A 14913-nucleotide genomic window follows, 5' to 3' on the forward strand; every position below is an offset into this window, starting at 1 on the left:
AATGACACGGAGCAAAAGTTCAATGTTTGCCAGCTTTGCCGGAAATATTTGCCAGCTTCGACGCCAAATCAAATGCTAATGAGCTGCATCTGATTGTGGGTTCCACTTGCTTCTTGCTACTTGCTACTCGCATGCAAGTGGTTCAACGTTCAAAAAATTATTACAAATATTTATCCGATTATTTACCTTTGAACTGCCTCGGGGCGACTGTGGGCGAGTGTATCTAAGGCGATTGAATCGACAGCCAGGCCACGCCGGATGAATCCTTAAGCATCTCCAACTAGCTTTAAGGCCATGTCTGGACTGCTGAAAATAGACCGCTTAGCCTCAGGTTACAGACACTTAAGACATAAAGGGAATGTAAAGCGAAAAGGATAGGCAACGGAAAGTGGCTCAATAAAGCGCTGAAGGACCCTTGAAAATTGGGTCATCTGTCCGTGGGGACTGTGCCTTGAAACGGAAAACCCAAGCCAACTCCTTTCCTCATGTCCTCATTATGCAAATTGCGCATATGACGCGTGTGCTGCGGGCCACTGCAGGAGGCCTTCTCCCCTTTCTGCCAGCAAATCATTTTGTTGACAATCTGTTGCATACGAATGTTATTAGAAACGAGATGATATCTGCTGCTATAATTTTCCTCTTATGCACGACCTTTTCCTATAAGAACAGCTCATTTAATTCGTTGTGTGTGTATTATAGTCATAAATATAAATGAACCGTGAAAGACCGACAACAGCAGACTATAATTTGAGATACTGGCCTGCATTTGAAGCCTTGAATTTAATTTTCCTTCATGTGCAGTACATATACAATATAGAAAAAAATCAAGGAAACAAGAGAGGTCATACGGGCATTATTTGTTGAAAATTCGCAGAAAAGCTGCCCCTAAGCCTTTGAGTCGGATCTGAATTGCGTTGACGTTGCCATTGTCATGGAAATAAAATACCCATTATTAGTTGTTTCAGTGAAACACTCTGGTCTTGTTGTTGTTCTATAAAGTGTTCTTCCACAGATTTGCTGCAAAATGTCAACTAAATTATAGGAGCATCATAGGCAAACAAAACGTGAGCCAACCGAAATGAATATTAGTCATTAGCATTATGCGGAACGATAAATTTTGATGGGCCACGGCATTAAACCAGCTTAAGGCAGAGACATTTCCAAGAAATTTATCACCCAAGAAAGTTTGGCCCGCGACGCAGATAAATCATTCGAACTGTGACCACAAGTCGTTCGGCATCAAATTATTAGCCATTCGTAAACCACATGAAATAAGAAATTTTTGTATTTTTAATTGCGACCAGGCCAATTAAAAGGCAAGTGAGCATTACTGCGATTTACGAAGTCATAAATTTGTCGTCTGTCAACAAGATTTTCAAGAATTTTCGGACACTTTGCGACCTCCCACCCAAAATACGCCACTTGCACGATTTTAGATTTCTTTTTCTGGTAGATTGGTGAGGAATTCATTATTTTCTTAGAGTTCAGCAGTTTCTTTTAAATCGGGGTGTCTTGAAGTTTGTGTTTTTCTGGTCATTTCGAGACCATGCGTATGAAAACAAACTCTAACAAAGATTCATTAAATTTCATGCCAAAAAATATTTGTTAAAATCATTTCTGAAAAAAATTATTTTTTCTAAAAGATTTTTTTTCATAAAGAGCATCCAAGAATCGCTTATATTCTTCTCGGCTATAAATATATTTATAATGAGAAATACATATATTCATTTCGCCGGCGAGTACATAATTTTACGCCTAATTATTTGTTTAATGCAATTTATTTATTGTTGTTTATTTATTTTAAAGCACTCCCGCTGACAGACGAACATGATGAGCGAGAATTTCCTCCTGTCTCACTTTTTCTGTGCCATGTGCTTTATGACAAAATGTTCACAATAAATAAATGCTACAACGATATAAATTGCCGCTACAGATATCATACAAATAAATTTGCTTATTTATGCGATGCTGCCAAAGTTTCGAACAAATTTCGCGTTTCGAATCGAGTCTCTCAATTGCGTTCTCATAAATGCAGCTGCTGTCGCTTTGTTTTGTTTCGGCTTTTTAATAAAAAATTACTCTGAATCGACTTTGATTGTTGATGATTGTTTTGTGAATTTTGATGGCTTTTTGTCACGAATTCTGAGCATTTCTTTATGTTGCTCATTTTTTAAACACAGAAAAGATCAGTAGGGTATGTGTTTCTACATTTGTTTTGGCACATCGCAAAAATCTGAATGAAATGAAAATACAATTTCTTGGTATTTGGGTCAACAGAATTTTTTGCCTCAACTCAGTGGAATCAATTAAAGTCATAAACATGGCGATGTAATTTACAAGGCAATGTCCGAATGCTTTTATGAGGTGGGTATCTGTACCTACATTAAAGTAGGAATATGCTTCTGAGGTTTAAAAAAAAATATTTTAATCTGTTGTGTACACGTTTTAATAAGTGTTTGTCCTTTGAAGTCTTTAGTTATATAGAAAATTATGTTTAATTACAATGACATAATTTAATTTTACATATTTGTAATTTTTTACGGAAATCAAGCATTACAATTCTAATAAAATGCCTTATTAGTTACTACTTATCACAATTTGATAACAAAGCTCTTGACTCGTTTAATGTTGTGCAACAATAAGCTCTTGTTGGACGGCAGCAACATGTTGCATGTTGCTGGTGCACACTAAGTTTTCCCCTTGAAGCTGGCTAGCCAGCAATAATTAATTGGCCATAAATATTAACTCAACACTCGAAACGCTGTGGCTGCACATCCGCATGGAATGGTCAAGTGCAGCAGCAACATGGTCAGTGATATGTGCAGCATGTTGACAGCCTTTCCGACCAAAAACGAGTTCGGCAACATAAACAAAAAACAGCTGTTTGGGTTGTTCAGTTGTCGGCTTCTTTAGCCGGCTGACTTAAATCAGAAATCAGGCAGCAGGCGGCAGGTCAGTTGTCGTGTGCCTTCGTGTTGCCATTGTGTCGGCACACCAGCAACACCATCGCCAGCAGCAACAGCACCAGCAACGGCAGCAACATCAGAAGCAGCAGCAGCAACAGCAGCAGCCCAAACAGGAAAATCCGCACGACGATGCCACACACAGAATTCAGTTCAATGCGAAATTTTGTTTGAACCAGACGCGAAATTTCTTAACGCTGCGTGGCCAAAAATCGTAATCGCGTTGGCAAGCTCGTAGAAATGGTCAACCACTAAAAGAATTCGGTGCCCTATAAAAAGTGAACATTAAAACATTATTAAAAAAAAAAAACAAAAAAGAAGTGATTGCAGAGAAAAAAAAGTTAACAATTAATTTTGCATATAAATCAAGACATCGCGTGTGCACCTTTGAAACACTTGTAAGACAAGATAACCTGACTAATCGAAGCTCATCGAAGTTAATCGCCTCTAGTGAAATCGCTGACCAATTGGCAGTGCCGTTTGTTTAACACATTTTTTAACACCAAACTCAATTCCAATTTGAATTCGAGGTGTAATTTCAATTTTCATTTCGAGTGCACAATATTCAATTGGAATTGCAATTGCAATTCATGCCACGGCAAGTAGTTTGAGTGAGTATCGCTGCGATTGCGCAATTACTAAGCGCCATGCCTTGGACAACATGTCTCCCTCTTAGCGCTTAAGTATCTATTCAATTTATATATTCGTTCGCATTTAGATGACAGTGATTAATCTTAACATTTGAATGCGAATTCATGCTAAGCTCAGCAATTAATTTACTCGCCTGGATTTCCATTCTGCGTCTGCGACTGCGACTCAATTATGCATGTTACACCAGGATTGCAATTCGTTTTCACAAAATTTAACAATTATTTCCTACGACACAGCAAAACACTAGCTAATTGATTAAAAGAAAGGTAGGAATTTCATTAGGCACTAATACTAGCCATGCTGTCATTAGCACTTCATTTAGTTGTAACACTTAACGAGTCTTTTTTGTAGTTAGTTAAATATTTATAATTTAAATTGAGTTTAAATTAAAACTTCAAACAGAGTTTTAGTTAAATTACAAAACTTTTCATCTGACTGGCAATATTACAAATTGTATTAAGTTTTCTTAAAAAAAGAAACGTGTGTCAAAATTAAAGAGGTGTCATGCTGAATTGTGCTTAATTAAATAAGCTTTTTTTATGTGTGTAACATTTAATTGCATTGTTAGTTAACCGGATTACTAGCATGGATTAGCAAAAAAATACAACAGGATGAATTAAATTAGAAATTCGTATCCATATCCGTTGTATAATTAAACTCAGCAAAAAGAATGTCAAAAGATTTTATTTATTTATTAATATAAAAAAAATGTATCTTTGTAAAAAAACATTTTCCTATTTTGTTTAGTTGGAATAATAGGAACACGAGAAATGAACAAGGCTTACTGTTTTTACGTTAGCTATTTGGCTTAAAGAATTTTTGAAATTTCAGCATAAGTTAATAAAATTGCTGTTAGGTTTGCTTTGTTAGCCATAATTGTTTTAGTTTTGACCATGCGGAAAGTTAATTGTTTTTTATTGAAATTCACTATTAAGCATATGCCAGCACTTAAAATAAATGTATAAAAGGTTAGAAAACCAGCTCAGCTAAATACAGAAAGTAACAAAAATTTATTTATTTGTCAGATACATGAAAGAAGAACTTTTTTTGTAAAGTAGAAATATTTCATTAGCTCTTTGGGGTGCAACAATAGTAACTGTTAAAAGGAAAACAATTTTGTCAGCTACATTTTGACCCATTTAAATTACCGAGAATGTCCGCAAGCTGTACAAATAAATGTACTTCAACCTGAATAGACCTCAACTCCAGCTCCAGCTGTGAGTTTTCAAGTGTAAGCCAGACCGATGTGCATGAATAAACCAAGGCAATCTCTTCGTAGCTTGGTAGAAAATGAAATTTAGTTGGGAATGTATATAGTTGACAATTTGTTTCAAAGTGGCGCTTGCCCTAACTCTAAAGAATTCTTCTGGGACAACAGGCGAAACCACGATGGCTTTTCACTGAAACGCGGCTTCAATGGTGCTCGCCAATTAATGGCGAAATTGAGGCAAGATAAAGTTAAACAAGTGCTCTTGTTGGCGAAGAACAACTTAAGTTTCGTTTGTTGTGCCAGCAAGTGCGGAAGTTGCCAAAATAGCGAGGCCCAAAGTATACAGAAGGTCTGGTAAATAGGAAACTTTGCAAGCCCAAAAAAAGGGGGAAAACTATCAGTGCAAAGTCAGTTAGGCGAACAGCCAACACTCATGTATACATAAGAACAACTCTATTCCCGACTTAAATCAATCACCTTCTCCGCCCACAACCACAAGTCATGTATCTTTCTGTGTGTATATGGGTCAGCGGTGTTGATTTTGATTGATCTGCGTTTAATGCCATTTTGTTGTTCGACGGAAGCGTAAAAATGGTCAGCTCGGAGCGATGATGTGGCACAAATCTCTGCCAGAGGGTCCTGCCATCCGAGGAGGCGAACTTTTTGTGGGTTGGGGGCAGTCATCCGAGCTACACATGCTCGACATATTTATGAAGTTGTTGACTTGGCCGTGGCCAAGCGTTGACATGCAATTCGGCCAACATATGCGGGGTCTCCTTTTACACACTTTACGAGCTTATAAGTTTGGACCGGGCTAATCATGTCCTTGTGTGGTGTTGATAGGCCCGGAAAATGCGCATAAATAAGACTGCACACAGAAAAAAAGAATACAATTTTGAATTCATTCAACTTATTTGAATTTCTTAGGTCTTATCCTGAGTCCCATAACAAAATATTCTCATATAACTAACCTTTCATATTTTGAATCCTTTGTTTTATAAATTTAAAGGACTTCGTTATGTTTATTTTCTATGTAAAAAATTTACAGTTTGAAGCTCTCCTGTCTTTCGGAACTCTTTTTGTGTGTACTGAACTAGAAATCCCCTTTATATCCCAAACGACCATATTCACTTGCATCCCAACCCATTCACGTCAAAAACATTAGGCAAAGTGAGGAGCTGGGGCGATCCGAGCTCAAGACAGCTAGCCCAGATGTATGCAATGGAAGTGCCAGCCATATCACGTATGAGCGCTATTTGCCCAGTCCCATCCAACGCCATCCCATTCCCAAGATACATATTTGCACAGAGATACGTGCGTGTAAAATTGCAAATCACATTTGTAGCCATGGTTTGTTTCAATTTCCAGCGACTGACATTTTTGATGCATTGATTATGATATTCTCGGTTTTATATTTGTTGTTTTAGCAGCTGCTTATGCATACTTCACACGGCAATATTTTGGCCAGCAAAGTCCTTAAAGAATTAAATGCTTTTTATGAAACTAAAATTATGAGTAATATTTTCAAAATCCCTGTATTGACATTTCTAAAAGTATTTCTTATAAATCTTATTTTTCTTAATTTCTTCTTTATTTTTTGCAAAATCATGTAAGCTAGAAATGCTTGCCATTCGTCACGTTCTTATCGACAAAAAAAACCCCAATTTATTTGTATCTATTTACCAGTGAACTCCAGGCTAATCGCAACTTTACGTGTATCACAGACATAAAGGAGGACCCAAAAAAATTGGAAACTTCACATTGATTTGTCGACTTTTCAGGGTTACTTTACACTCCACAAATTTTACATGCCGATGGGTCGGAAAATAGGGAGGGAATGACATGGGATGGGCTGGCAATAACAGGAAGTTGTCTATTATACGCCCACGTTTCTTTGCAAAACACACATCGATGATTGCAATAAAGATACGCAGACAGACTGTCTATCACTTCTACTCGAGTTTTCCATTTCCCTCACATATTTATTTTCGTATGCTGCACTGCTGCCGGAAACTTCCTCCCAAAGTTTATCATCTCCAGCTGAATGTGCCACTGATTTGTTGCCACTTCAATGTGCCTAATTGAATCTTCTACATTATTTTTCGTTGTTCTGCCCACCCGAAGGCAAATAAATGTAGCTAATTTATTTATTTAAGTTAAATCGTTTGAGAAATTGGGTCACAATGCCCAGAGTCAAAGTTCGTTAGGAGGAATGATTTGCTTTCTTTTAAATAAATCACAATCGGACGTTTTTTTGCGGGAAATTTGTGTGCCCAATTAATTTGACACTGAAAACTCACACAAAACAGCACAAAATGGCAGTTTTTATGAACATTTATCAGCGAAATCCCCAACAAGAAGCATGTGTCTGCTAATTGCTAATTGCTTTGTAACAAAAGCCAACATTTAAATGCAAATAGCCCGATAAAAAATTTAGCAGATTACGACTGCATGTTTTTTTTGGTTACAAAATAGCTACATGGCAGTTGTGCAGATATTTTAAACATACTTAAGGCCGAATTAAATAAAAAATTCAAAAAAATAATTTACCCAATTCACATTCAATTTGGTATGTCTACTATTATTTGTCAACTTAATGTGCCAACGTTTTGACTCTAGGGAGATTGAATTTAGGCAGAAAAAAAAATCTGATTTATTGTGGCAAAGTCCTCAGCAATAAAAGGAAAAAACAAGACAGCAAATGTCTTAAAACATGGAGGCAAAAAAAGTTCTAAAAATACAATGAAGACCACCGCAAATGTGTGGCTGCAGTGCCAGCTGTCAATGATTTGTTCCAACAATTTCGCCTACGGAGTGTCTCGTTAAATGCACATAAATATTGTGATTACCTTTAATGTGCTGACAGCCAGTCTGTCCATATCCCTGTAAGGACGAATGTCTGAGCAGTCTGTTCTGCCCACACTCCCTGATTTCGTGCTGAGTTTGCCACATTTTTAATGATGTGTCGGCTCTGCCTTTCAACGTCAGCCAAAGGCTTTAACATAACAATTTTCTTTTAATTCAAGCACTTATACAGCTTAATTATCCGAGAGGCTGGGGGCCAATAATCGTTGCTGACATTTTAACGGGGATTTCATTCCTTTTATTAACCATGCAATTATGCATAAATCGCTGAGACTGACACTTCAATAATTTTAAACTGTTATTGCCCGCCACTTACAATCTCGACGGCTCTTTAAGCAGCAATCTGAATATTTTTTTAGTATGCGTAAACCAAATTCATTATTTACATTTATTTTTGCCTATAACCCTAGGGAAAAATCCGTATTAAATGATACTTTAGTTGCAATAAGAAGTTATAGTGACTTTATCGATAAACAACTTGTATCGTTTAATTTTACATTTTTGTAAGCTTTTTTTACACACTTCATTTTAACAAAATATTATAGTCCGCAAAGCAGCTTAACTTTTTTATTAAAACATATATATATACTTCTCATAATAATCAGATAATAATATGGCTAAGGTTAGGTGCAAGTTGATATATTTTATCATGGAACCATTTTAATGATTTGTTTAACTTTATTGAAACGCATTAGCTCTTTGCCATTATCATGATGCATTAAAAGATTTGTATTTACTTTGTTACTTAATGATTCATATAACCTAACAATCTTTATTACAATCACACATATTAAAGTAATAAAATGCAGAAAAGATAACCAGACAAAGATAGAATTAGCTAAGGACTAACACTCCTCATTATCTTAACCCAGGCCCATCTTTCAGCCTTTTTTTTGTCTTACAAGCCCGCACAAACTTAAACCACAAGTCCAAGCTTAAATGTCACATAAATCTCAGATAGGCCAAGGCCAAATTTATAGATGCTCCCCTATCGGTGCGACCAACTGTCTAATTAGGCTTTCACTCGGACAGCCAAAACATAAAAGAGGGGTGATAAGCAATAGGGCAGACACATGTAAACAGGTTGAATATCTGGCAGCAGGTTCCCCGGGACTCTGACAACATTGAGAATGACAACAAAACAGAACAATACCAACATCTGGCCATAAAAACGATGTTACTCGCAGTTTGTTTTCTCTTTTTCGGAGCGTGGGTGTCGTAACCAAAATTGAAATCCACCCCACGCAAAGTGCCAAAAATAGCAAACAATAGATAAAGCGCCTAGAGCAACATATTTTCATCGTAATTTTTGACAAAAATTAATTCACAGATTGAGTGTCATTCATGGATAGTTTCCTGCCAACTCTGCAAAACGAATTTGTTTGCATTTTCGATTGAAACTTTAGCTAAACATCGGCACTTGGACACCCATGTTATTTATGGTGTTATTCACACAAGCACAAGCACACAGTGTTTCAATTTCTGACACAGAGTATCAGCAATCGAGCACACCAGTAAACTTTTCTGCAACTTATTTAAATGCAGAAACTTTTGCTATCGTGTGAAACGGTGGAAGGGGTATAAGTTCTTGGGGGTAGTGCTCTTCAAGAGTTTGTGCAGCTGACTGAATGCATAAGCTTCAATCTCTGACGCTAATCGATGGGAAAGATTGACAAGGGAGTGACTTATGAATAATGAGTGAGTGAATAGGAGTGCTAGTGAAAGGATCCCAGGCGCAGAAAGTAAGATTGAAACTTCACTCAAAGCTGGCGCCCTTTTTATACTTTTGCAAAATCACCGTTAAAAACAAAACTTTCATTAATACCCCCAACTGTTTTTATTCCGAGTCCGGAAACGTAATTTCCACGCCTGCATGGGTCATTTTGCCTTATGGTTTTATTATTCACTTTATTATCTTTTATATGCAATCCAAATATTGATCCATGAATACTCCATAAATATCACGTATTACGTGATTCATTTCGGTGACGATTTCTGAGTCAACTGCGAATCACAATTTATGTTTATGTGCACATGACAGATAGACTTTGATAAGTTTATTAGTTTGCCAAAGTTGTTCAGTCACACAGGGAAAATGGAAAATCGATTTATATAAGTTAGCATACTATTGGAACAATTTAATGAATACTAAGCTGCATTCTCTTATACAGATTTTAGTACATTTTTAATTAAACAACATATTTTTGATTATAATTGAAAATGTTTAGTAATTTTTAAATATTGCTTTAAAACTTTTCTTGCTTTAATTTGTAGAACTTATTCTTATTATAGAGAAAAAAGTGAAAAAAGGAAATACTAAAATGTGATGCAACCACTGCATTAAAAATAAAGGACAGTATTATCTTTTTGAGGTCTAAAAAGTCAACATTTTCGAGGGGTACTTAAAACAAACATCGCAAAAGTCATGCACGTTTGTCGCCCAATTGTGTTTATACTGGTTGATTGTGTGTGCGGACAAAGTGCTGCAATCAAAGGTGAGACACCTGGCCTCCAATGCAAAATCGCAGGTGAGGAGGACATGCGGCTGAGCCCACATGAAAGGAGTAAGCAGCATTTGCAGTCGTCGGCGCGTACGTGCCAGGCATTAGAAGTGTGATTCTGTAGACTTTCGAGATCTAGAAGTCGTCGTAATTATGCGGCATTTGCGGTTGGCTGAGGTGCCAATGGTGCTGAGATGTTGAGGCGGCGCTCCACTCACCTGACACCGCCAGGTGCTTGCTCTAATGAGAAAGCCCAGGACTTATTTTCGGTGATTGCCGAAAATGGCATTTGCAGCATCTTGCCGAACGGCGATTGGCGGCGGTGTGCGGGGGCAGTGTTTATTGATTTTATTCGGGGCAGAAGGGAATCGAGACAAATTATTTTACACTCGAGCGATTTGTGATATGTCTGCGACCCGCCCGCCTACCATTAGCCGCCCGTGATTGACGGCATTTCCAGAAATCCCCAACGACAACAAAACATACAATGAGAAAAAAATTTGCAAGTTTAGAAAAAATATTTATGGAAGAACGTTATATGTGGCACTACATCTTTCAGTAATTTCTAAAAAGCAAAAAAAAAAATTGCTTTAAACTATAAAGAACTTTGCCTAAAAAGAAGCATTAAAATACATTTGAAAATGGGTTAAACAACTATATTTATAAGTTGAATAATTTTTTGTTACAGAAACTATAAATGTTTAGAGAAATTAATATTAATGCCCTAGAACAACCATCAACTAATTGCTTTTAGAACTATAATATGAATATTTTCTAGAAATACCTACAAGTATTATTTACGAAATTAAATTCTATTGAATAACAACACAGAAGCTCTAGAATTTTTACTGTGCAGTCAAACATAAAAAGCGCTGTGTTGTCTTTAAGTTTTGGCGCCTTCTGATTTGCAAGTTCATTCGTTCTGTCAAATTAAAATGCGTGTTTTGGGCCGCACCCCTCGAGGCGGCCCTCCAATAATTACAGGGAGCAGCCCGGTGGCCCACGTGTGGCAGCTGATTGAAATCACTGTTGTAGGTGTCAATCTTTCTTCGTTGGCCAAAAAATGAAAAAAAGAAAAAGAAGAGTCTTTGGCCCGCCCGTTGACTTGTCTGCTGCTGACTTATTTGCTCATCTGGCCTCGTGCCCACTTTGATTTCCCTTTGCAAAAATTTTCAATTTGCGTTGAATACGTTTGGCTGCAAGTTTTATTTACTCGTAATTGCTTTTCATAGCCGCTGCTCTCTGACTTTTGGACACTTCCTGGCCGCAACACTTGCTGCATTATTCAGCTTTTAATTAAATACTCTCGCGTGACTTTAATTGCTTGCAAATTTGCACGAAGCGACAGATTTCCAGGCGCAGGTTCGTTGACCAGGCGAAAAAAAAGAGGGCGAGAGAATCCCGCTGACAGCAGCTCCAGTATTTTGATTAATTAACGACCGTCGGCCTTTGGGGCCAATAGGCATCGAAGCATCTAGCTCAGGACACCATGACACGCGCTTTTCTCCCAGCATTCACAGTCAAGCCGCAAACGCAGGACTTACTGTCGAGTGGAGCTGCTTACTTGGCTCTTTTCCAGGCAGTCCCCGAAAGCAAAGTCCTTCTCTTTATAAGTAGCCAGTTTGGTCCTGATACTTGATGGGAAAACTATAAACTTGAATTTGCATTTTTTCCTGCCAGCGAACTTGGCTTAGAGTGTAACAGGCAGGCTTCAACACAAAATGTGTATGTTTGTGGTGGAGGTTTTAAAATTTGTATTTTTATCCTTGTAGATATCTTTTAAAGAAGCTTACTGTGGTCATAAATACCGAGTTTTTGAATTTGAAATTTATTTTTCTACTTATAGATAATCCACCAAATAGGCTTGCCATGGCCATAGAAACTCAATTCGAACTTTATTGTTCCCCTATTATACTTAGCTAACAGATTTATAAAAACAAAAATTTGATATATCAAGGGTAAATTTGTTTGCCAATTGAAATTAAATTGTTATAGGGAATTGTATTTAGAACAACAAAATTCAAAGTTTTCTTAGTAAATTTATATATTACTAAACATTTGATTAAAAACTCAAACTAATAACTTAGAATATTAGAAAAGCATTGTTAATATAGTTTAAGTTAAGTAGAAGATTAAGTAATAAAAATCAATTCAAAAACACTTGCAAGCCCTATGATAAATTCATTATTAATTAGTAGCTCTCTTAGCTGGTTGCTAACCCAGACTTGGCAACACTGCCATCGTTTTCGAATTCGCATGGGAGTTGCGGTTGTGGCGTTTTCTATTTTCTGCATTTGCGTCTAATTAAGTCAAGTTCAAAATTCTACTTAACACAGAACGCGTTGCTCTCTCAGCAGTTAGCAATGTATGTGCCCTGCATAATTTATACCCCCGGCGCGTATAGCTCACTCTTCATGATCTATTCTATATATACGCCTGATGACTGAGAGACAGCCACTGGAGGGCTGTGGTTAAGCGTTCGCGGCATTTGGTTTTCATTAGCTAACTAGTGGAAGCTATCAGCTAAGTGATTTAACTGTTGAATATTTGCGAATACCGAAAGCGTTGAGGTTAGCCCTGCAAAGTGGCTTTGGGGGCCGAACGAAATGGAAATTTATTATTACGCCCCACACAACTCATTCGCCGGGAGAAACAATTACTTGCAGTGCATACCTTGAATACGCATAAATAATAATAATTTCCCACCAGAGTTCTTGAGTTTCTTCCCCATTTTTCCCCTTCTCGGCTAATTAACACCCTGCAGCCACTTTGGCGATTACTTTTACGCAGGTATCAGCGGGTTTTTTTGGACCAGCAGGAGCTAAAGCAGCATAATTTATTTATAATTGACTTAATACACACGTCACTCAGCACTCTGTATTTATTTCAATCGAATTAATTATTTTCTCCGATTTATGACCGTGTTTTTATTCACACCATTTGCTGGACAAAAGAGTATAGGTAAAGGCAAAGAGGGAACCCTTTCAGCAAACATGCCAACACATAATGTAGATATCTTTTTTCAGAGCCCTGTCATTCCCACTTTGCTTGCCAAAGATCAATCAAACACCTAAGTGTGTTCGCACATTCGGGAAACTTGACAGACAGACAGTTAGACGGGGTTAAAAGTATTTATAAATTATTGTATAACCTCATAATAAATGGGTGTTGTTTTGTCTCTCGGGTCTCTGCTTAAACATAGAAGGCAGCAAAATGGAGCTCAGCTGCCCACGCCAGGTGTCAAGGCAACACGTCGTATACTCAATTCTTTTTGCTTTTCTTTTGTCTGATTGCCAGGCGAGAACAAACTCATGTCTATGGCTTTAGACTTTGGCTAAGCACGCGCCCTTTAAGTTCTGCACCCCGACCTCATTCATAATGTCTGGTCTCTGGCTGGCCGATAAGAAAGTCAAACTTTAAACTAAAACATTGAAACTTTAAACACATCACAAACCAGGCAACTTAATCTCGTGTGGCAAATGTTTTGACGCAATTTCGCCCAACACATTTTCCATTTACATACATTTGTCTAACTTTTAGGCCAAATGGCTGGCGTATCGGGGTAGAAACGGTAAAGGTTGACGGAGCAGCAGCTGACATTCCCTCACTTTCGGCTGGCGGCGTCTTCATTGTTTTGCAAACTGTTTTACAGGTGCTACAAATTTGAATATAAATACACAAGCAGCCAGCGAGCATGCTGTGTGCAATAATAAAATAAAATGCCATTCAATGGCGCCGCCATGTGGCACTGTGGTGACTTTATTTTAACCTTAAAGACAAACAAAATTAATTTTGTATATTTATAGGAAGCTATTACATTTTTGTTAATTATTGTTTCCAAATTAATTGAGAAAGCCTTATTTGCACGTTAATAAATTGTTCTTGATTATGTAATACAGAAAAAGTGAATTGGAAGAGAACATTTTCTCAAATAAAACTAATATAAAAACAATTGCCATTCAATATGTAAAGCTTATATAATAAAAAGTTAACCGTATATCTTGAAAACCAAATTATCCATGATTATAACCTTTATATTTCAATAAAATTTCGGAATAAAATTGTAAAACTGTAAAATTTGATTAAAGAATATATTGTTTGAGCAAAGATTGTTAGAAAATGGCAACTCTTTAAGCAGTTAATTTGATTTTGTCCCGAATTTAAGCTAACGGGCCACAGTATTTAGGCAGTCACGTTGAAAAGGCGAGTCGGCATTTTAGGGCAACGGGGACCATTTCAAGTGGTAGACACACACATTTCCCACTTTCCCGGTGGCTGTAACTTTTCAATTTGCTCGCCCCGACCATTTACAATTTGGAGAAAACAAAACGAAACACGGGTGGAAAATATTTTGAGGCAACCAAACGAGCCTTGATATCCAGTTTCGGCTACCAATTCGAATTTTCGTGAGTTTTGGGGTCTCTTTTTCAGCACGACGTGCGACTATGTCTGACATTTAGATTTAAATTTAGTGGCTATTTAAAAGTCGGGGGCGTCTAAAGTGGATTTTCACCGTCTGAACGGAACGGTGCGATACGACAACGATTTTCAAATTGTCAATTAGTCTGCTTTTGGAGTAATAAAAGTATCGAATGTGAATCAAGCACAAGCATAATGAAAATAATGCCAACTCAATCGCACTGGCAATTATCCATTGTGCACGCGTCATGCTCCATAAAATTGAAATGAAACACTAAACTTTGGTCGTTATGACGCTGATTGC

General features: G+C 37.3%; 1 protein-coding gene across 1 annotated transcript in view; it reads left to right on the top strand.

Moving 5' to 3' along the window:
* Positions 1-3102: 3102 nt before the first annotated feature.
* Positions 3103-14913, top strand: part of LOC108147097 (cardioacceleratory peptide receptor) — a 37030-nt gene continuing 25219 nt past the window's right edge. Inside the window, exon 1 of the mRNA XM_017273383.2 lies at positions 3103-3574. The gene's annotated coding sequence lies outside the window, so the exon portion shown is untranslated. The remainder of the gene's footprint in view (positions 3575-14913) is intronic.

The sequence above is a fragment of the Drosophila elegans genome, unplaced genomic scaffold, assembly GCF_018152505.1.
Source record: "Drosophila elegans isolate 14027-0461.03 unplaced genomic scaffold, ASM1815250v1 contig_476, whole genome shotgun sequence".
Taxonomy (NCBI): Eukaryota; Metazoa; Arthropoda; class Insecta; order Diptera; family Drosophilidae; genus Drosophila; species Drosophila elegans.